This window comes from Anolis carolinensis, chromosome 1 (genome assembly GCF_035594765.1).
Source record: "Anolis carolinensis isolate JA03-04 chromosome 1, rAnoCar3.1.pri, whole genome shotgun sequence".
Taxonomy (NCBI): Eukaryota; Metazoa; Chordata; class Lepidosauria; order Squamata; family Dactyloidae; genus Anolis; species Anolis carolinensis.
The window spans coordinates 354262684-354284998 of NC_085841.1; the positions used below are offsets into that span (position 1 = coordinate 354262684).

A 22315-nucleotide genomic window follows, 5' to 3' on the forward strand; every position below is an offset into this window, starting at 1 on the left:
AGCTGCAGACTTTAATTTCCCTGCATTTCTGAGGAGGAGGAAGAAAGAGGATGAGATGGGAAGCAGCATGGCACCATGGAGCACCGTTTGAGAACCTTTGCTATACATACAACAACAGTGCCTGCTCAGATAGCTAGATAAACTTTCTTTAAGGAAGACCCGGGTCTTTCCAGTATCAAATTACTTTGGGGCAAAGCAGGGTTTTCCTGCTTTGTCCAGAAGGATTTTGTTTTTACCTGAGGCGTCGTTTGGATGCCCCAGGTGAAAAAGCAGGAGGGTGCGCAGTTTGGGTGCTGTCTGAATGCGCCCCAAATCATTTCAAACTTAGGGGAATCCTCAGGCAATCCTTTCACAAAGTTTTCTTGTCATAATTTATCCAGAGGATTTGCTTTTGTCTGCCTCTAAGACCGATAGTGTGTGACTTGCCTAAAGTCACCCAATGGGTTCAGAGCCACAATCTGAGGTTCAAATCACTCCGCCACACTTTATGAATTCCTTCCCTTCCTTTTTTTCCCTATCTTTCTTTCTCTCTTCTCTTCCTTCCCGCTCTGTTTCCTACCTCCTTTGGTTTGTTTGTTTCTTTTTCTTTTTCCTCTCCTTCCTCCTTCCTCCTATTTTGGAGGGAGCAAGAATGGGATGGAGAGGATTTCCTCTGTTTGTGGGGGGTTAGAAAGAGGCAAGGAAAAGAGAGTTAAGGAGCAATAAGAGGATGGTGGTGGGAGAAGGACATGAATGCTATGAAGGCGATAGCAGTGAGTCTAAAGTTTAGGGTGGGGCCGGGGAAAAGACTTTGGTGGGCTGGATTTGGCCAACGGCCCATGGTTTGAGGACCCCTGCCATAATATATCATGAATACCAACAACTAGCTTCTGCCAACCTAGCAGTTCGAAAACATGCTAATGTGAGTACATCAATAGGTACCACTCCGGCGGGAAGGTAATGGTGCTCCGTGCAGTCATGCTGGCCACATGACCTTAGAGGTGTCTATGGACAAAGCCAGCTCTTTGGCTTAGAAATGGAGATGAGCACCAACCCCCAAAGTCAGTCACGATTGGACTTAATGTCAGGGGAAACCTTTACCTTTACCTTTTTTACCAACAACTAACCTCTATCCTTCTGTTTAAAACTAAAATAGTGAAATAATACAAATACAAACTAAAGACATTTAAAACACAGCTGACTCTTCCCCTTCTCAAGCAAAGCAACTTTCAAGCCTATACTTCTTGTATTACTTAATTGCCTTTCAGATCCTGCTAAATTTAAACCAATATATATAAAATGAATATATAACCACTAACCACATTCATATCAGCAATTTATCCATTTTGACTGGAATTCCAATTACTGTATTGTACATTTTTGTAAATTCATTCTAACATTATTATCTTAATATCTCTTCAAATTTTATTCTCTTTTAATTTAAATTAATCTAATCTTGCCCTAACCACCTTCTGTGGAAGTCTATTTCACTATCAAGTATCTTACCAATAGATTGAATCACTGCTTATGTCAACTGGACATGTTGATTCGGATTCTACCTTCAGAAGCAGCAGGAAATGACCTTATTCCATCTCTTCCTCGACACAGCACTTCAAATATTTGAAAATGGTTATCATATCATGTGCTGTTTTTCAGACAAGACTCAATCTTCCAAGCTTACTCTGTATGTCAAACAAATTGATAATAAAACTCAGGAGTGGGAATACTTTGTGAAATACTAATTTCCTTTTCAGGATATAAGAATAATTAAAATATTCAAGAGTGTTCTTTGAGAAGCTCACTGAGTAGGGGAAAATATAATGGGAGGTGTTTAAATGGAAGTTAATTGCAAAGTTCTAATATTTTGTTTGTTGTTATTGTTTCATAAATGTAACATGCTGTCACTGTGCACTAAGATGCCACATCCCCAAAACTATTGGAGCATGATGTGACAATGGCACACTATCTATTAAAAATGTTAACAAGGAGAATTGGACAGATATGGGCTACTGTTTTCAAATGGCAGCTATTTGTTCTCCATAATGTTTAAGACAATCTGGTGTAATATTAGTAGTGAACTACTTCACACACACACACACACGAGTTATCCTTTGATTTCTTAATTATCAAATGATGCTCCACATGAACCTGGATTCCAGCCAAGTCCACCCAAAGAGTTTCACAACTAAAAATGATTTCCTTTCAACATAGGTCTAAGGCAGTGGTTCTCAACCTGTGGGTCCCCCAGGTTGAGAACCAGATGTTTTGGCCTTCAACGCCCAGAAATCCTAACAGCTGGTAAACTAGGCTGGGATTTCTGGGAGTTGTAGGTCAAAACACCCGGGGATCCACAGGTTGAGAGCCACTGGTCTTAGGAGATGCTAAGACCAGTCAAAAGAATTTAACTTTTGAAAATTATCTTTCAAACTTGTTGGATCCATACTGTAGGTTTGTGTAAACTTTCAAGTCAATTCATGACAGCTTCATGAATTCCAGAGTTTTCTTAGGAAAGGGATATTCAAAGGTGTTTTGCTGGTTCCTTCCTCTAAAATATAATCTACAGCAACTGGTATTTATTAGTAGTATCTCATGCAAGAACTAACCAAGGCTGACTCTGCTTAGCTTCCAATATCAGATGGCATATGGTACCTCAAGGTTGTTCAGACACTTTCAGATCCATACTACCTCAATTAGGATGAGGATAAGAAATTTCTAGACTTTGCACTTTCCCAAATGTTGAAAAACAAATCTTGGAAATCTAAATGTATGTATAGAAATATCTGTGTTGAATATGTTTTGAAAGGCATTTTTAAACTGCACATCTTTTAAAAAATGTAAATTAAGAGTGCATTTTCATGTAGATTTAAATTTCAAATTATTATAAAAATGGCACAGAAGGAATATATAGGTGGAATTATGCAACAGTGATATGCTGGAAATAGATTGATTCATCCATACATAGGCTCAGATGACTCACAAATAAAAAGAAAAAGAGGTCACATCTGGCTGTGTGAGCTAACCCCATTCTTAGTGACTCATTTGTCTATTCAGAATAGATGAGAAGTTACTATATATAGGAAACATTTGACCAGAGCTTAGAAATGTAGCTTCTTTGACCACAGCATATCAGAATTCTCCAGCCAGCATGCCCAATGTCAGCACTTGATGAAGTATTGTGAGAGCTATCGTGTATTCCAAAGAAGGGGCATTTTCAAGCACTGCTATGATCCTCCGGCTGTGGTTGGAGTGAGACTTCCGCTAACCTTAGCCATCATAACTGATGATGAAGTAAAAGCAGCAGCTGAGAGTTGCAGCTCAATAATTTCTAGAGTGCCAAATGTTCCCAAACCTGCCATAGAGTTTCATTGCAAGGAGGGGATTCCAGTGTGTGTCAAAATCCTTCCTCATGTGGAGAAACCCTTCTCATTTCAATAAGAATACAAGTATACTCCATTCTGATATGTTCTAGCTGCATGGACATGAGTTGGAGGGGCCCTACAACTGATGTCCATGCAACTGAGGTTACCTTAGAGCGCTTCCAAACAGCCCTAAAATCTGTGCCAAATTGGGTTTAAAAAACTCACTTTGGTGAGGATTCCAGTCCCTACTTCCCCACCAAAACCTGAGCTTTCCCTGGGGCGGCAGTGGGGGGGGGGGGAGTGGGATAGCCACCCCAAAACCATTTAGATTTCCCCCTAAAAATTAAATAATACTGACCTTGATGCCATAACATTCCTCCTTGTGTGTCCTGTTTTGTCTTTCAAGAACAGCCTTAAAACACTGTGGTAAGTAAATGAAAACTGCTTTACTTCAGCAAAACATAAAGTACAGCACACTGAGTGGAATAATGTAAAAGGAAGCAAGGAGGTCTTAGGGTAAACACAGTTCTTAGTCTCTGTTAAATTCCCAGATCAAATAGCAGTCTTACTTGTGATGAACCATGGGCCTTGTAGTCCTGCTCAGGACATTGTAATCCCTGATGAAGATGAAAACTTGGGTTTTTTACCTTCCCAGTCTGAACTGGATTCCTCTCAGCCAGATCCTTCCCAGGCAGATCTGGAAACCTTGCACCTGCAAGAAAGTTGTGCCCCAGAAGTATGTCAAACAACCCCAGAGCCTACTTCTCCCGTGTTCTTGCGCCGGGAGTTTTGTAAACAACAGAGAAGTTTGGATTCAGCTTCGCGCAGGAGTGCGAGGATAGCAGCTAAGAATGTTGCCAATTAACATTGGTTCTCGTGAGAATCTTTAAGGAGTTTAACATCTGGTCTCAGAGTTTAGCTTTCGTTTCTGATTCCCAGAGAACCGCTTTGGTGAGAAAGTTGGACTCTATATAGGTGTTTTGCCCGCGTAGCAACTTCGCGGAGTCAATTCGTCAGCCTACGGAGCGAGTTGTGTCTGGACAGCGCGCTCCGATTCAAGCCTCGCTTCAGCTCAAGCCTTGCCTTGCTATCCAGCCTTCGCCTTGCTTCCCAGCCTTTGTTTACCGACGGACTTTGCCTTGTTTCCCAGGACTAATCCTTGCCTTGTTTCACGGATTTTACCAAGTTATTCCACGGACCTTGTTCTTGTTCTTAGTTACCTTGTTCCACGTTCAAGCCTTGTTTCAAGTATCAAGTTATTTCCTAGCCACGCTCAAGTTTTATGGACTAAGGACCTTGTCATCTCCCCTCACTTTGCTTGGCAAAGTGAGTGTTTCGGTTATTGGATTACAACTTTGGACCTTAATATTTCTTATTGGACATTGCTTTTTTGGACTAATTCTGACCTTTCCTGAAGGGTCTAATTCTGGACTATTTTCTATACTTGTTTTTATTAACTTTATATATTCCTTCAATAAAGATATTAGTTAGATTCTGGCCTCTGTGTATGGTTATTGGTGCCTCTGCCGCCTGGGTCGTGACAGTTTGACTCCGCCACCCATAAGCACCAACTAACCGAGGCCAGGATGTCTACCGGAGCCGCGCCGGCTGGACAGCCGCTCAGCTACACCATCAGCAAGGACGAAGTGGACCGCATCCGTGACAGACTCAACGCGCAGGATGGAGAAATAAAAGGGTTGAGGGAGCGCGGAGTTCGCCTCCCGGCCATGGCGTTGCCTACCAAGTTTTCTGGAGAAGCTGCTAAGGTTCATGTTTTCCGCCGCCAATGTCAAGCTTATCTAGAGGCCCGTGATGCCGAGTTTCCCCAAGAAGACATCAAGGTGGCGTGGGTCTACAGTCTTCTAGACGGACCAGCGGCTAGCTGGGCGACGGCCCTGTTTGATCAAGCCTCCCCCCACCTAAGTTCAGCACAACGCTTCTTGGATCACCTTAAGGAGACCTGGGGAATCGAGGACAATTTGGAGGCAGCCGGTCACAAACTCCGGCGCCTCCTTCAAGGAGACAGACCCATGTCTCAGTACATAGCCGAGTTCCGCGTGCTGGCCCACAACACCGGCTGGAACGATGTAGCCCTCAGAGGACAATTTCGGGAGGGTCTCAACATTGAAATGCTGGAAGAAATCTCCAAGGTGGATCCTCCCCAGACCCTCGAGGCACTCATTGATCAATGTTTACGGGCTGAAGTCATGATTGCCAACAGGAAACAATGGGTTCGAGGCCAGGGCGGTAGAGCCGGGGCAAAACCCCCCGCTCCCGCCAGTGTTCAGCCACGTCCGGTGTGGAGACCCCCGCCGCCAACCCCATACCCCAGAGGAGGCGAGGAGGTGCCGATGCAGTTGGGCAATGTGCGTCCCAGACTAGATGCCGCCGAGAAGGCCCGTCGTCAACGCTTGAACCTCTGCTGGTACTGCGGGAACGGGGGCCACTTCGCCAGAGAGTGCCCAGCCAAAGGGAAGCCTGCCGCCCGTCTTGCGGCGGCGTCCTCCACGGAGTCGAAGGCGTCTGAGCCGACTGGCACACAGCCGGCGGGGGAAGCCAACGACCGGGTGTAGAGAGGCTCGCCAACCCGGTCAAAAAATCCATCCAAGAGCCGCCAACCGGGGTCCTGTTCCTTCTCGTGGTCACATTATGGTCAGCAAAAAGGGGACCCGTCATGATCCACGCCATGATAGACTCTGGAGCTACCAACAATTTCATCGATAGAGAGTATGCCGACTCTCTGGGATTACAATATCATGATTTCAAGAATGCCCGTGTGGTGCAAGCCATAGACGGCCGTCCCCTCAAGACGGGCCCCGTAAGCCAGTGGTCGGAACCCACCAGGATGTGGATAAGGGAACATATGGAAGAGATTTCCTTCTTTGTTACCGAGGTTCCCCATTTCCCTGTGATTTTGGGAATTCCATGGCTGACACTCCACGACCCTAACATCTCCTGGTCCAACAGAGAACTGCAGTTTGCTTCACCGTACTGCCAAAACCATTGCCTCGTAGCCAAGGTATGCCATGCCACAGACTCCGAGCCCATCATCACCTTGCCAAAGAAGTACTCCGAGTATTGGGATGTATTCAATGAGAAAGAAGCCGAAAAATTACCCCCACATAGACCTTATGACTGTGCCATTGACTTGGTGGAGGGGGCCCCGATCCCGCGAGGGCATCTCTACTCCCTGACTGAACCAGAGCAAGAAGCTCTCAGGGAATTCTTAGAGACAAACCTTCGCAAGGGGTTCATCAGACCCTCTCAATCCCCAGCCGCCTCCCCAGTGATGTTTGTGAAGAAGAAGTCAGGGGAATTACGCTTGGTGGTGGACTACAGAGCATTGAACAATATCACCAAGCGGAACAGCTATCCCCTGCCCTTAATCTCGGATCTACTGGACCGACTTCGAGGAGCCAAGGTCTACACCAAGCTGGATCTTCGGGGGGCTTATAATCTAGTTCGCATCAGAGAAGGGGACGAGTGGAAGACCGCCTTCCAGACTAAATTCGGATTATTCGAGTCCCGAGTTATGAATTTCGGTTTATGCGGAGCTCCCGCAACGTTCCAGCATTTTGTCAACGATATTTTTCAGGACTATCTAGACAGATTCTTGATAATCTACCTGGACGATTTTTTGGTGTTTTCCAGATCACAATCAGAACATGAGAACCACGTCAAAATGGTGTTGCAACGACTGCGGGATCATGGACTTTATGCCAAGCTAGAAAAATGCGCTTTTGATCTACAAGAGGTAGATTTCCTTGGCTACCGCATCTCGCCTCTAGGGCTTTCCATGGATCCAGCCAAAGTTTCAGCAGTATTGGAATGGCGGGCGCCAACTAACAAGAAAGAGGTGCAGCGTTTCTTGGGGTTCGCGAACTACTACCGCAAGTTCATTCCAGATTTTGCCCGCTGGTCCGACCCCATCACTAGCTGCATCCGTGGAAAGCAGCCTTTCCGCTGGACTGATCAAGCAGAGAAAGGGTTCCAGCAACTGAAGAAACTATTCACCTCCCAGCCAATTCTACAACACCCAAATCCTGGAACCCCTTTTGTGGTGCAAGCGGACGCCTCTGATGTGGCAATTGGGGCTGTACTCTTACAACCGGTGGGAGATCACCTCCACCCCTGTGCCTTTTATTCTCGTCAACTAACCACACCAGAGAGGAATTACACCATTTGGGAAAAAGAACTACTGGCCATAAAGGCAGCCTTTGAAACTTGGAGACATTGGCTAGAAGGGGCCAAATTCCCCATTGAAGTCCACACTGATCATCGTAATCTAGAACATCTAAGAACTGCCCGCAAACTAAATCAGAGGCAGCAACGTTGGGCTTTATTCTTTGAACGTTTCAACTTCCAGATCCATTATGTGACCCCAGCTCAAACCAAGCAAGCAGACGCCCTGTCACGTAAACCGGAATACGCTGCAGGACGCAAGGAGACCTTTGAATCCCAACTGCTACAACCTGAGAACTTTGCCACGCTCACAGTGGGGAACACCAAATCCAGTCCCATTGGTTCAACTTCCCCTACTCCAGGACCCATCTGTGCTCAAGAAATCAGGGCTAGTCAGCAAGCAGATGCCTGGGCGCAGGACCAACTTCGCCAAGGTCTGCATTTTCCCTTTTCGCTTAAAGATGGGCTGCTCTGCTATAGAAATCATGTTTATATCCCACCCGGACCGGGCAGGGAAAAAGCGCTTCGTCTGTGTCATGACTGCAAACCAGCAGGACACTTCGGACTATTTAAAACCATGCATTTGATCCTAAGAGATTTTTGGTGGCCCAAGATCCGCAAGGATGTGGAAAAATATGTCAACACCTGCCCAGTATGCCAGCGCTCCAAGATACGAAGGGAGAAGCCCTCAGGGCTTTTGCACCCCCTTCCTACCCTATCTCGCCCATGGGAAATAATTTCCGCGGATTTCATCACTGACCTACCACCTTCCTGTGGATTCACCACGATCTTAGTGGTGGTGGACCTATTCACCAAGTTAACCCATTTCATTCCCTGCGAAGGCCTCCCCACGGCCAAAGAAACTGCGGATCTATTTCTTCAGCATGTTTTCAGACTACATGGATTGCCCAAGAGTTTAGTCACAGACCGTGGATCTCAATTCACCTCTCGTTTTTGGAAGGCACTACAAAAACTACTGGGCATAGACTCTCGCTTATCTTCAGCTCATCATCCCCAAACAGATGGGCAAACGGAGCGCACCAATGCCACTTTGGAGCAGTATCTTCGCTGTTATGTAAACTACCAACAGGACAATTGGGCTTCTCTGTTACCACTGTCTGAGTTTGCCTACAATAATGGAGTTCAAGCTTCTACAAAAGAAACGCCGTTCTTTGCAAACTACGGTTTCCATCCACGTTTCTTTCCCCCTGTCATTGAAACTTCAGAAGTTCCCGCAGCAGAGGATTGGCTGCAGGAACTCACAGCGGTGCAACAACTTTTGCTCCAGCAACTGGACCAAGCCAAGGAGGACTATAAACGCCACGCTGACAAACACCGCCAGCCGGGCCCCGAAATCAAGGTAGGAGATCGGGTTTTTCTGTCCACTCGCTTTCTGCCCTCCCACCGCCCATGCCGGAAGTTAGATGCCCGCTTCATTGGCCCCTATCCAGTGGTGGCGCAATTAAACCCCGTGACTTTCAAACTCCAACTTCCGCGTTCAATGCGCATTCACCCAGTGTTTCACCGTTCCCTGCTCCTTCCGGCGGATGGTGTGCGTCCTGATACAGACCAACCGGCCCCCCCTCCTGTTTTGATGAATGGGGAGGAGGAGTTCGAGGTTGAGGACATTTTGGATTCTCGCTTTCATCGCCGCCGCCTACAATATCTCATTGACTGGGTGGGTTTTGGGCCTGAGGAACGCTCTTGGGAAGACGCCTCCACAGTCCATGCTCCTGATCTAACCCGTCGCTTCCATCTGACCTATCCCACCAAACCGCGACCTCGCGCCTCGGGGAGAGGACCCCAGTTTGGGAGGGGCCCTGAGGAGGGGGATAGTGTGATGAACCATGGGCCTTGTAGTCCTGCTCAGGACATTGTAATCCCTGATGAAGATGAAAACTTGGGTTTTTTACCTTCCCAGTCTGAACTGGATTCCTCTCAGCCAGATCCTTCCCAGGCAGATCTGGAAACCTTGCACCTGCAAGAAAGTTGTGCCCCAGAAGTATGTCAAACAACCCCAGAGCCTACTTCTCCCGTGTTCTTGCGCCGGGAGTTTTGTAAACAACAGAGAAGTTTGGATTCAGCTTCGCGCAGGAGTGCGAGGATAGCAGCTAAGAATGTTGCCAATTAACATTGGTTCTCGTGAGAATCTTTAAGGAGTTTAACATCTGGTCTCAGAGTTTAGCTTTCGTTTCTGATTCCCAGAGAACCGCTTTGGTGAGAAAGTTGGACTCTATATAGGTGTTTTGCCCGCGTAGCAACTTCGCGGAGTCAATTCGTCAGCCTACGGAGCGAGTTGTGTCTGGACAGCGCGCTCCGATTCAAGCCTCGCTTCAGCTCAAGCCTTGCCTTGCTATCCAGCCTTCGCCTTGCTTCCCAGCCTTTGTTTACCGACGGACTTTGCCTTGTTTCCCAGGACTAATCCTTGCCTTGTTTCACGGATTTTACCAAGTTATTCCACGGACCTTGTTCTTGTTCTTAGTTACCTTGTTCCACGTTCAAGCCTTGTTTCAAGTATCAAGTTATTTCCTAGCCACGCTCAAGTTTTATGGACTAAGGACCTTGTCATCTCCCCTCACTTTGCTTGGCAAAGTGAGTGTTTCGGTTATTGGATTACAACTTTGGACCTTAATATTTCTTATTGGACATTGCTTTTTTGGACTAATTCTGACCTTTCCTGAAGGGTCTAATTCTGGACTATTTTCTATACTTGTTTTTATTAACTTTATATATTCCTTCAATAAAGATATTAGTTAGATTCTGGCCTCTGTGTATGGTTATTGGTGCCTCTGCCGCCTGGGTCGTGACATTACTTCAGACAAAGAAACAGCAATAAATACTTAGGAGCAGTTTCCCAGATGCAGACTTGAAGCAGGCACAAGGGGAGCGAAGAGTCAGTTTGTTACCAGCAAGAGCTGGCTGCACCTGCTTCTGCTTTATAGCCCTCACAGCTGCTAGGGCAGTTCCTAATTACTCAGCTGCATTTCTGGCAGTTATTCTAGCTGAACGACATCTCTGCTCTGTTTCCTTTCGCCTCTCCTGAAATGTAGGTACAGTAGAGTCTCACTTATCCAACACTCACTTATCCAACGTTCTGGATTATCCAATGCATTTTTGTAGTCAATGTTTTCAATACATCATGATATTTTGGTGCTAAATTCGTAAATACAGTAATTACTACATAGTATTACTGCGTATTGAACTACCTTTTCTGTCAAATTTGTTGTAAAACATGAGGTTTTGGTGCTTAATTTGTAAAATCATAAACTAATTTGATGTTTAATAGGCTTTTCCTTAATCCCTCCTTATTATCCAACATATTTGCTTATCCAACGTTCTGCCGGCCCGTTTATGTTGGATAGGTGAGACTCTACTGTACTTGCAAAATCTCCTCCTCAGATTCCAACTCACCCTCAGATTCATGAACACTTTCCTGCTCTGAGGAATCCCTAACATTGCGCCTACCTGGTGAGGTGGAACATTACTGTGGCCAAGTACGTTTTATTTAATTTTTAGGGGGAAATTTGGGGTTTGGGGGAAGGGAATGAATGCCCTCTTGGTCTTTCGGGCTCCAGGAGCCTGAAAGACCAAGATGACTGTGTGGTTTGGTCCCAGGAATCACATGGTGCAGACCCTGGGTCCAATCCACACAGTGTCCACACCTGGTAAGACCGGATCTTACCTTAAGATCTGGATCTTACCAGGACCTTTTCAGTGCCTGTTCCTTGACTCTGAAACTCCTTCCCCACAGAGACCAGAACACCCCTCTCCTTGTTATCCTTCCTGCAAAAAGCTAAAAGCTTTTTTTTTCAGACAGGCTTTTAAAACTAAAAGTTTTAAAGAACAGTTCAAGGAGTGTTGCATTATATTAATCAATTGAATTTAAGGTTTAAAAAAATCTTTTGAAACATCATTACATTCTTTTATTCAGAACTGAATTGTTTTAATATTTCAGTTAGCTTAATCCTATGTTATTCTTTACTTTTTATATATCTTAATTGTGTTGTTTTAAATTGTGAGCCACTTTGAGTTCCAGTCTTGCGCCAGGGTAGAATAGGATATAATAACAACAACAACAATAATAATAATATCATCGAAAGATGGGTCAGGCCTCCTGAAATCCTTTGCCATCTCTGCTCACTACAATATTGGTTTTCTAGTAGATCAGCTAAGTGGTTCATTTGTGCTCTTGACTAAATTCCCCCAGTTTGTCCTTTCATCTTCCTTTGATCCTGAGTGCCGCGGAAATTCATCTAATTTATTCTTATGTTCTCTTACTTGTTTCATCTTTCATTTTGATTTGAAGCTGAATTCATTTTCAGGGTAAGAAGAACCCTTTATCAAATTGGCCCATGGTTGACAGTTCTGAGATGGATTTCTCTATTGTTCTTACCAAGCTGTTAGTTGAGGCTCTTTGCCTGGACAAATAATTACAAATTCTTAGTTGCATTAAAATATATAATCAAAAATTAAGCTTCACAGGCTGACACTGCTGCAAAGTAGGATTGAGTGTTTTTCCTTCTTCCTAGCCAAAAAGACATCAGAAATAGGATGGCTAACTGCAAAAGTAATGATGAGATGCAGATTGCATCTACACTGTAGAATTAATGCCGTTTGACATCACCTTAATTGCCAAGGTTCATTGCTATGGAATCCTGGGATTTATAGTTTGATGAACATCAGTACTTTTTGCCAGAGGAGGCTAACGACTTTGCAAAACTACACTTCCCCTGATCCTATAGCATTGAGCCATTGTATTTAAATTTGTGTCAGATTGCATTAATTCTACAGGGTCGATACACCCAAAGTCTCACAGTGTTGAAAAACATGGTTTTATTCTTCCAATTAGTCCAATGCCTTTCAGCCTAGGAATATTTAATGGCCTTCTTCAGGGACTGATAAAAGATAAAAGAAAGAAAAGGGACAAATATATAAACAACAATGATTGTAACAGAAGATAAGTTACAATTTGCGATATCAATTATGCATGCATATATTACACATCAAAATGCATGCAAAATGTCTCAATTAAAAAAAAAACCACCCAGATAACCTTTTACAAGAAGAAAATATTGCTTGCAATACAACTTTACACCCCCTGCAGGGATTCCAGAAGGAAGAGGCAAAGTGTTATACTGAATTACATCTACAATATAGAGCAACCTAAGTTACATTTAGACCAGTGGTTATCAACCTGGGGTCCCCAGATGTTTTGGCCTACAACTCCCAGAAATCCTAACAGCTGGTCAACTGGATGGGATTTCTGGGAGTTGTAGGCTAAAAACATCTGGGGACCTCAGGTTGAGAACCACTGATTTAGACCATGAAGAACTAATGTATCAAGTCTCAATATCCGCTTTTCTCTGGCGAATAATGATGGTGCATGAATGAATGACAACTTCCACGATCCCCTAACACTGAGTCATGGTAGTTAAAGTGGTGCCAAACTGCATTCATTCTGCATTGTAGATGCACCCAGGGTTCCATCCTATGTGTTCAAGTTCAGCAGAAATCCCAAACTAGAGTTGTCCTTGAAAGATTTGGGAGAGGAATGTAGTGAGGTGGACCTGTGCCACCAAGCAGATGTGTGAACTGTGTAAATCTATTATATGAAACACTAGAGAAGTGGTTCTCAATCTGTGAATCCCCAAGTGTTTTGGCCTACAATTCCCAAAAACCCCAGCCAGTTTACCAGCTGTTAGGATTTCTGGGAGTTGAAGACCAAAATATCTGGGGACCCACAGTTTGAGAACCACTGCACTAGAGAGTCCGTAGTTTAAGTAAAGGTAAAGATTTCCCCTGACGTTAAGTCCAGTCATGTCTGACTCTGGGGGTTGGTGCTCATCTCCATTTCTAAGCCGAAGAGCCGGCGTTGTCCTTAGACATCTCCAAGGTCATGTGGCCGGCATGACTGCATGGAGAGCTGTTACCTTCCCGCCAGAGCGGTACCTATTGATCTACTCACATTGGCATGTTTTCCAACTGCTAGGTTGGCAGAAGCTGGAGCTCCTGCTGTTCCTGGGGTTTGAACCTGGGACCTTTTGGTCTGCAAGTTCAGCAGCTCAGTGCTTTAACACACTTCGCCACTCGGGCTCCAAGTCCATAGTTTATGTGGATCTTTATGGATCCAGGCAGGAGACAAGAATGCACATTCTCCACTTTTGGTGGGCTAAGATTTGAGCTGTGTGTGAGTGTCCATCTTATCTGCATCCACTGTATGACTACAATCAAATGTGAAGATCTAATCCCCTCATTTCATTTTGGGTTTGTGAACAGCTCCTTTAGCCAAGTCCTTATTACCAAAATAGAAAAATACGTCCTCTGTGTGAGTGTGAACGTGCGTTTCAAGAATAAGTAGTGGGCAACTGTGATTGGTATATAATGCATAACACTTAATTACATCACCAAATGCTATCTCTACATGAAGAGAAACTCTTGGTGAGCACCCTTTGGGTTCGGCCGGTCAACCAATTCACTATACATTACATGGAAGCTCATGTTAGAATAAAGTGTTATAAGATCCTTTTGGAAACAAAATTGTTGTGTTCGAAACTTGCCACTTTTGTTTTAAGTAAGCTGAGATGCTCAGGGTGCTGAAGTGTGAATTTCAAATTTCATATTCACTTATGCAGAATCTTAGCATGCCTATCAAGCAATTATTGGATTGTGCTCTTAGCCATATTTGGATTGAATTTGGTGGCACAGCATAAAGAGTGCCTGAACAGGCAATAATGCACAGGGGTTTTTCAGCAGGGAATAAAAAGGGGCAGCTGTTCTTAACAAGCCCTACTTAGGCTCGATGTCCTGCAGGCTGACATAAAATAAACCTTGTAAATATTAGAGAGGGGGGGCTTTTAACAGGGACACAGTTTAACAATCTGGCTGCTGAGCCGCACAACCTGTTTTGACAGCTTAACCATTCAATTTAACTTGACAGGGCATAGAGGCAGAAGGTTAAACAGGGCAAGAAGGGACTTTTGAGCTGGGCAGGCCCTGCTGTGTTTGTGTGGTCATGCCTGTATGTTTTTCATGGCCCGGACTGGAGCCACAAAGAAGATGTGAGTTATTTACGAGGGCCATTGTCCAAGCATCTATGTAGGTTCCTCTGAACAGCAGTTCAATGGCGTTGGGGCCTGGCTCAAATGAGCTTGTTGGAAAGCTTTTCTGGCAACCAAGATGCCACTCTGAAAAGGGATCTAAAACTTTTCAGCTCATCCCTTGCTCCAACCATGTCACTTGCAAAAAATGGCCATATGGGACTGGCAAGAAGACAGGCTGTTAAATTTATGGTCAAGCACCAAAATGCAACTAAAACTCGAATAAGTCTTTGCACTTTTAATGGGAAGAAGTGGGGAGACTTACCAACAGCTGTGAAATAATTATTGAATCTTCAATGTTGAGGGGAAAAGTTCACCTGTTGGTGAAACCAAATACAAAAGCCCCAGATGTAATATAACTTTACGAGGACCAAGTTTCAATTCCATAAACACAGATGTATCTCTTTCTGGATTCTGTGGGGCAAATCAGAACTGAATATTGCATGCACAATTTATAGAACACCAATACAAAAATAATTATGCATTAAATTTGATGGTCTTGCCCAGTCCCAAAAGTTCCATGCATCCATGGAGGTGCAAAGACAGGATGATGATGATGATGATGATGATGATGATGATGATTATGATGGTTTATTACCTGCCTCTCCTTGCAGCTTGGATTGGGGTATAACAGGATCCGATGCAGGATTGTTCTGCCTCTCTGCTGTTCAGTTGTATTAAAACATTGGATACAAATCTTAAGGACAAAAAAGAGAAGGAAATGCAAAATAGAAAGTATACTCCCTCAAGCCATTGGTAGGAGTGGGTTCCCAAGCTAATTCTACCCAGGCTGTTCCAAGCAGCAATGAAATCCATTTCATATTGCTGCGACTTGGGAGGTATATGGGTCACCTGTACAGCCCTTTGGATGAGACTGATTTCCAAGAGTGAATATAGGACAGAAGGAAACAAAACATGAACTGTGCAAGTATGACCTCTTTCTTTCTTTCTTTCTTTCTTTCTTTCTTTCTTTCTTTCTTTCTTTCTTTCTTTCTTTCTTTTGTTCTACTGTAAAAGCTCATACAATTTCTTTAAGTCATTGCGGACCACCTCTGAGGACATCATGCTCCCCCCCCCCCCCCGAGATCTGCGTTCTACAGGTCAGGAAGACTTGAACTGCATAGATATAAGAACTATACAGGTAGGTTAGCAAAAAAGGAAAATTAACTCCCCAGATCTATTCCCAGCCTTCATACCTTTTTTGCATTTCCAAACTGCCAAGATAATGGCAAAAAATCACGCAAAAGCAAGATTGTGTTTTGGAATTTTGGGGGGAGTGCCATTTTTCAGGTTGTGGATAATAGAACCTCTGGATGGTGGAATCCATGGGCCCAAAATGGCATTCTTCACCATTGGCTATACTGGTCAGGATTACGGGGAACTGCAGTCTATTACATCTGAAGGACTCCATGATTCCCACCACTGGAGTTGTTTGTGAAAACACCTAGTCAGTGCTTCTACATTTGAGAAGATGAAGCTAAAACAACAGATACCGGACAAAACAAAGACAGGAATAAAATACAAGTGATATTAGGAAGACTATTCCAACATGATGATCTTCATATCCCATGCTGCTTTTATTTGCTGTAATGTTGGTATCAATTTGTAGTAACCCTACATATGAGAAACTACCCTGCTTTGTTTTGCAAGTGTGTTTGCAACTGGGCCTTCCTTTTTAGCTTCAGCTGTCAACTTTCCTCATAATTTTCTTTTACAATGAGTCATGATAAAGTCCTCTCCCTGTATCCTCACGCTCTGAATCCATGGATTCAATCAACCACAGTTCAAAAATATTTGGGAAAACCCCCAAACATTGATTTTGTCACATGCCGAGCACTATGCTGGTGCGTAGCCATACTCTACTGTAGCCACCCATCATTTCAAGCATCCTCAGGCTCTTTCTGGCATTTTTGAGTTGTTCATCCTTTTAACAAAGGGATGCCAGTTCATTATGTTATTGCATTTAATGAGATTTGAACATCCACTAATTCTGAAATCCACAAACTGCAGTAGACATCTCAGGGTCCACTATATGCCTACCGATGACTGATATAGTTAGTGTTCCCAGATATCATGGCCTGGACTCTTCACTTCAAAGAGAAGGAGCCCCAGAGTGAGAGAACTATGCATTTGTGTTCCTCATTCATTAGTTGTAGTGTTTATTTTTATTTTTATTATTTTAAATATTATTCCCTGTGGTTAACACTTAGCTAACATGCTGAATGCTAATATCTCAACCCAACTCCATTGATATCATAAAGTGTTGTCCCTAGATCTAGGGGTTTGGTTCTCTAATCTCAGCACCTGGGATAGTTGTAACCTGGCAACTGTAGAAGATCCCAAAACCCTAAGTAGTACCTCTTTTTATACCTTGAAATTATACTTCCCAATCTACTTGTCCTTCCTTCATTTCTCAAGTTGGATATGGTTGTTATTCAGTTACTGCTTTGGGGGGTTAGAGGTACAAGATCTACAGAACTATGAAAAGAAACAGAACAAATACTCTGTTGGATTCACAGACTGCTTGACTGAGTGTTTAAAGAGAGTGTAGAGATTTTTCAGACTGGATCTAGTGAATTCTGGAATAAGCAAAAAGAAAGATACATCGTTGCTGTGATGACATGGCTTTGGCCAAGCTACCAGACAATGGAGCAGCATGTAGACACTGTTGGGCCAAATACTTTCAATGGCTGTACAGCCAGAGGGTTCCCAAATAACAGGCAAAGATCATGTTATTTGCCCTATGACAGAAAGGATGCTATTCCTGGAAATTAAAGAAATGTGTTTCTATGCACTTTTTCTTGTGGTTTGCCTTCTTACTGGGATAGAACTGAATGTCAGTAATGAGGACAAAGACACAAGTCAGAAGAAACAGCAATACTGAAGTGGAGGGAAGGGGCTCCTCAATAGATCATATTTAAACTACTAGATGTGTATGTATCATATATATGTAGAAAGAAGAATAATTTCTGTCCTCCTCTTTCCTCAGTAAATATTGAAATTTGAAGATTTTGCGAAATGTGCTAGTTTTTACAGTGGTTTACAATTTCCACCCACCAATGGCACTAGATTTCCAAGATGGTGGGATTATACATCTAAGCTCTGTGAGTTCAACATTTTTTTTAATGAAGCAGAGAGTGTTGGAGGATCATTGCATACACAGGAAAACCAAGATGCTTGTTTATAATGTTATTGTCCTTCCAACTCTTGTACGCCTGCAAAGCAAGGACCATCTACAAACATCACCCTTGACTTCTGGAAAGATTCCATCAGTGTTGCCCTTGAAAAATCTTGCAAATTTTTTAGGAAGAAGACAAGTGGACAAGCATTAGCATTCTGGAAGAAGCAAAGACCATCAGCATTGAAACAATGATTCTCTGTTACCAACTTCACTGGACTGGCCACATTGTCCGAATGTCTGATGACCGTCTCCCAAAGCAGATACTTTATTCTAAACTCAAGAGTGGAAAACAGAATGTTGATGTTCAACAAAAGAGATTTCAAAATGGGCGAAAAGCTAACCTAAAATTTGGTATAAACACCAAGAACTGGGAAGAACTAGACCATTGTAACTGGAGGTCAGCTTTTACCAATGGTGTTATGGATTTTGAGGAGGCACAAATACAGAGTGAAAGGAAGTAACATACCAAGAGAAGGCATATCAAGCAAACCCTTGTTGTGACCACCTTTCATCTGAAATCTATATACTCATTGTGGAAGACCATGTGGATCCAGGATAGGTCTTCACAGTTACTTACAGACCCACTGCCAAGACTCTACCTTTGGAAGGCAATCATTCTGGGCCATGAGTGATTGCCCGTAGCATATGGGCAAAGAGGTTATGCTGATGGTAGAAGTACTCCTATGTCAGACAGGATTTTGTTGAAGAACCAAACTAAATCTGCCAAACAGTTACTTGGCAGCAGCAGTAGTAGGGAATGACACTGGCAGAGGAATTCTCAAAGACAACGGCAGTGGCACCAGGGCTAACACTTGTTATTAGTGCACAGAGGGAGGCATAGTAAACCCCCATAAAATGTCACGAAACCCCAAACAGAAACAAGAGATCATGCCAGAAGATGAGTCTCCCAGGCTGGATGGCACTCAACAAGCTACCTAGATAGAGCAGAAGGCAAGTACGAGTATCGATGTGGCAAGTGATGCAAGTGGATTCTAGCCTTAGGGATATTCAGCTACAGACATAGGAAGAGGTGAAAGATAAGTCCAAAGCTGCACTATACATGTTATGTGAACATGGAATGTGAGCAGCATGAATCAGGGAAAACCTGACATAATAAAACCAGAAATTGAGCATTTAAACATTGGAACACTTGGGATGAGTGAGCTAAAGTGGACAAGCATGGGACATTGTAAGTCAAAAAATGACAACGAAGAAGAAATGAGGCATGGAGGTACAGGAGAGTCTCACTTATCCAACATAAACAGGCCAACAGAATGTTGGATAAGTGAATATGTTGGATAATAAGGAGGGATTAAGAAAAAGCCTATTAAACATCAAATTAGGTTATGATTTTACAAATTAAGCACTAAAACATCATGTTACACAACAAATTTGACAGAAAAAGTAGTTCAATACGCAGTAATGCTGTGTAATAATTACTCTATTTACGAATTTAGCACCAAAATATCATGGTGTATTAAAACATTGACTACAAAAATGCGTTGGATAATCCAGAACGATGGATAGCGAGTGTTGGATAAGTGAGACTCTACTGTATGATGCTGCAAAAGCAATCAGAGGATATAACACCAAGTCTGATCAAATAATATCAATAAGGAAAACCTAGCAGTATAACCACAATCCAAGTTTATGTTTCAACAACAGGGGCAGTAGAAGAAATCGAAATATTTTATGCTGGAGCCAAGGAGGAAATTGATCAAAACGCACCAAAACAAAACATTTTGTTAATCATGGCCAACTGGAATGGAAAACAAGAACCCATGCCTATATAACATGATGTGCATTGACTTACCTTCCCAAATTTCTGAGGAAGGTACATGCACCAGGGATGACACCAGAGGTTGCTACTCCTTTAAATTCTATGGGGCCAGATTGTCAATCGGCATTGCAAACACAATTGCAAAAATGTAAACAAGCTGAGACCTTGTATAATTTTAAAACACAACAACATGGCAAGTAATGTTGCATACACTCAATGCAGTATATAGACCGTACATTCAGCCCTCGACTTTGGTGAGAGCTGAGCACAGGATTCCTATGAAAGTGTAAAAACTGTGATTATATAAAGCCACCCTCCTCTTTCCAAGACTGTTTCCTCTGCACCACCATCACCTCCGCCTCTAGGATGCCAACACTCTTGCTAAAATCTTCAACAATGTCATCATCCCTCTCCTTGCCCTTCTCCTTCTCTCCTTTCCCAGCCTGTACATTGACCAATGCCTTCCTCTTCCACTTTGGCACCACGAAGCCTCTACCTCCCACCCTGGTCACCTACTGCTGCTATTTTCTTTCTCACGGTCTCCATTGTGATTTTCCTCCCCTGCATTTCTCCCACCCCCTCTTCAAGCTGATAAGAGCACAATGTTGAAACTCTCTTGCATGCAGCAACAGACGCTTCTTCCACTCCAACCTGATATTTGTCACACTCATCAAAAGACACGGGAATCCTTTCAACAGGAGATGCTTCCACTGCTTGTCTCACACAGTCTGTTTGTTCAATAAATACACTCAAAATGGAGACAGAAGGAGAACAGCTTGATGGCAGCCTGCTGATGCCCCTCTAATCTGTCTGCAACAACTTCTACGGATGCTATTTTGGCTGCCTCTTCCTTCAGCGTTGCATCGTAGATAATATGGCGATAAAGCTAGGAACCTCCCCAAAAATTCAGTACTGTTGCCAGCTCTACAGAAGCCCATTCCTGAAGACTTAAGAAATAGAGTCTGACAGTTTTGATGTCATAGTAGTGGGGTCATTGCATTCTATGTATTAAGATGTCATGAGAGATATAAAATTATCCAACTCAAACAGGTTCCTGAATATCTACCTACCTATCATCTAGACCACTGGTTCTCAACCTTGGAGTCCCCAGGTGTTTTGGCCTACAACTCCCAGAAATCCCAGCCAGTTTACCAGCTGTTAGGAATTCTGGGAGTTGAAGACCAAAACATCTGGGGACCCACCAGTTGAGAACCACTGGTCTAGACAGTTAGCTTCGGAATACCCCAGTTAACATCCTTTCACTACTTGTTTATTACCTATTTATTTCTGTTTAGTTGTCAAATACAAGGATTTAAAATGTTTTCTCTCTCCTTCCTTCCTTCCTTCCTTCCTTCCTTCCTTCCTTCCTTCCTTCCTTCCTTCCTTCCTTCCTTCCTTCCTTCCTTCCTTCCTTCCTTCTGCTGTTGGAAATTTGTGTAATAGCCAATTTATATACAATACTTTTGAATAAGTTCACCTCATGTGCAAATCAAAGGAAAATTTGGAGACCAAAATTATGGATATGACCCATGCATAAGTCTATGTTCATTCTATGGAGAAGAAAAAGTGCCAGCCTTAGGAACTAGCTGTGCTGGGTCACTGCCATTTCCCTACATAGGCATTCAAAAAGGCCTTTTGCTACTCTGCCTAAAGAGGATAGTTACCTTTTTAAATAACAGTTAAGGTACACTTTTGTCAAGAAAGATACTATCCCCTTCTCTATGCAGAATGCAAAAGCTTAGTTCCTCCAAGGAGATAATTAAAGATGTGCGGACCCCATCTCCTCTACTCTTTCAGCACTCCTTTGAGGCAAAGAACTGCACCACCAACACTGCTGTTTTTCTAGCCAGGCATCCAAAGAAGCCAGAAGTACTGCATAACAGTGGAGAGAGTAAGTCAAGGCTGTTGCTTCCTTTATGTTCTTTCAAAATAGATTAAGCTTTTGCCTTTCACCAGTATACTCCAAGAAGGGGATGGTTCCTGCTTTAATTTTTTGGTTTTTTAAAAAATATGTGTTAAGATACAGTACTTATGCATGGATAAGTTGACACATTATATACATGAGCATTTACAGAACTTCTAATTTTCCATTACATAGAACATAGTTAGAGAGGAATGATTTCCAATACTACTCTGTACATTTTCCTATAGGTGAAAACTTGGGTAAGATTGGTCAGAATAATCACCAAAATCGGAGCATATCATGATAAGTAATCACCTGAAGCATATTGTGATGAGTACAATGGTTGCCACCTAAGCACAGACCCCGGAAAAGCTCTTTGTTTAGATGATTATGATTATCTCACCTTCTGTGCCCAGTGGCCCCTTCCAGCAGCATGAGGAAGAATGAGGAAGTACTCCATCAAGGACTCGATGTCCCAAGTGGACGGTGAAGCAGCAGCTCCCCCTGTGGCCGGAATCTAGCATACCCTCATGAAGCCAGAAGCTGGAATGTTAAATTGCCTCTGTGTCTGTCTATATATGTCGTATGTCTAATGGCATTGAATGTTTGCCATGTATATGTGCATTGTGATCCACACAGTCTCTTTCAGTGTGAGACAGGCGGAATATAAATACTGTAAATAAACAAATAAACAAATAGGTAGGTAAGTTGATTGTTATCCCTTGTAACAGGTTTCCATTTTGGTGGTCAGGTTGTATCTTTAGACTTAGTCCACTAGAAGATCAACTTTGCAGTCTTCTGCTACAATAATGGAAGCAGAAGAGGAGCTTTCTG

At 43.3% G+C, this 22315-nt stretch overlaps 1 long non-coding RNA gene across 1 annotated transcript in view; it reads right to left on the reverse strand.

Moving 5' to 3' along the window:
* The window catches only part of LOC134295590 (uncharacterized), a 33884-nt gene extending 14011 nt beyond the window's left edge, over positions 1-19873 (reverse strand). The window contains exons 1-3 of the long non-coding RNA XR_010002220.1: positions 19612-19873; positions 15216-15314; positions 14883-14934 (exon numbers count right to left, since the gene is read on the reverse strand). This is a non-coding gene — a long non-coding RNA (uncharacterized LOC134295590). The remainder of the gene's footprint in view (positions 1-14882; positions 14935-15215; positions 15315-19611) is intronic.
* Between the last annotated feature and the right edge of the window lie 2442 nt (positions 19874-22315).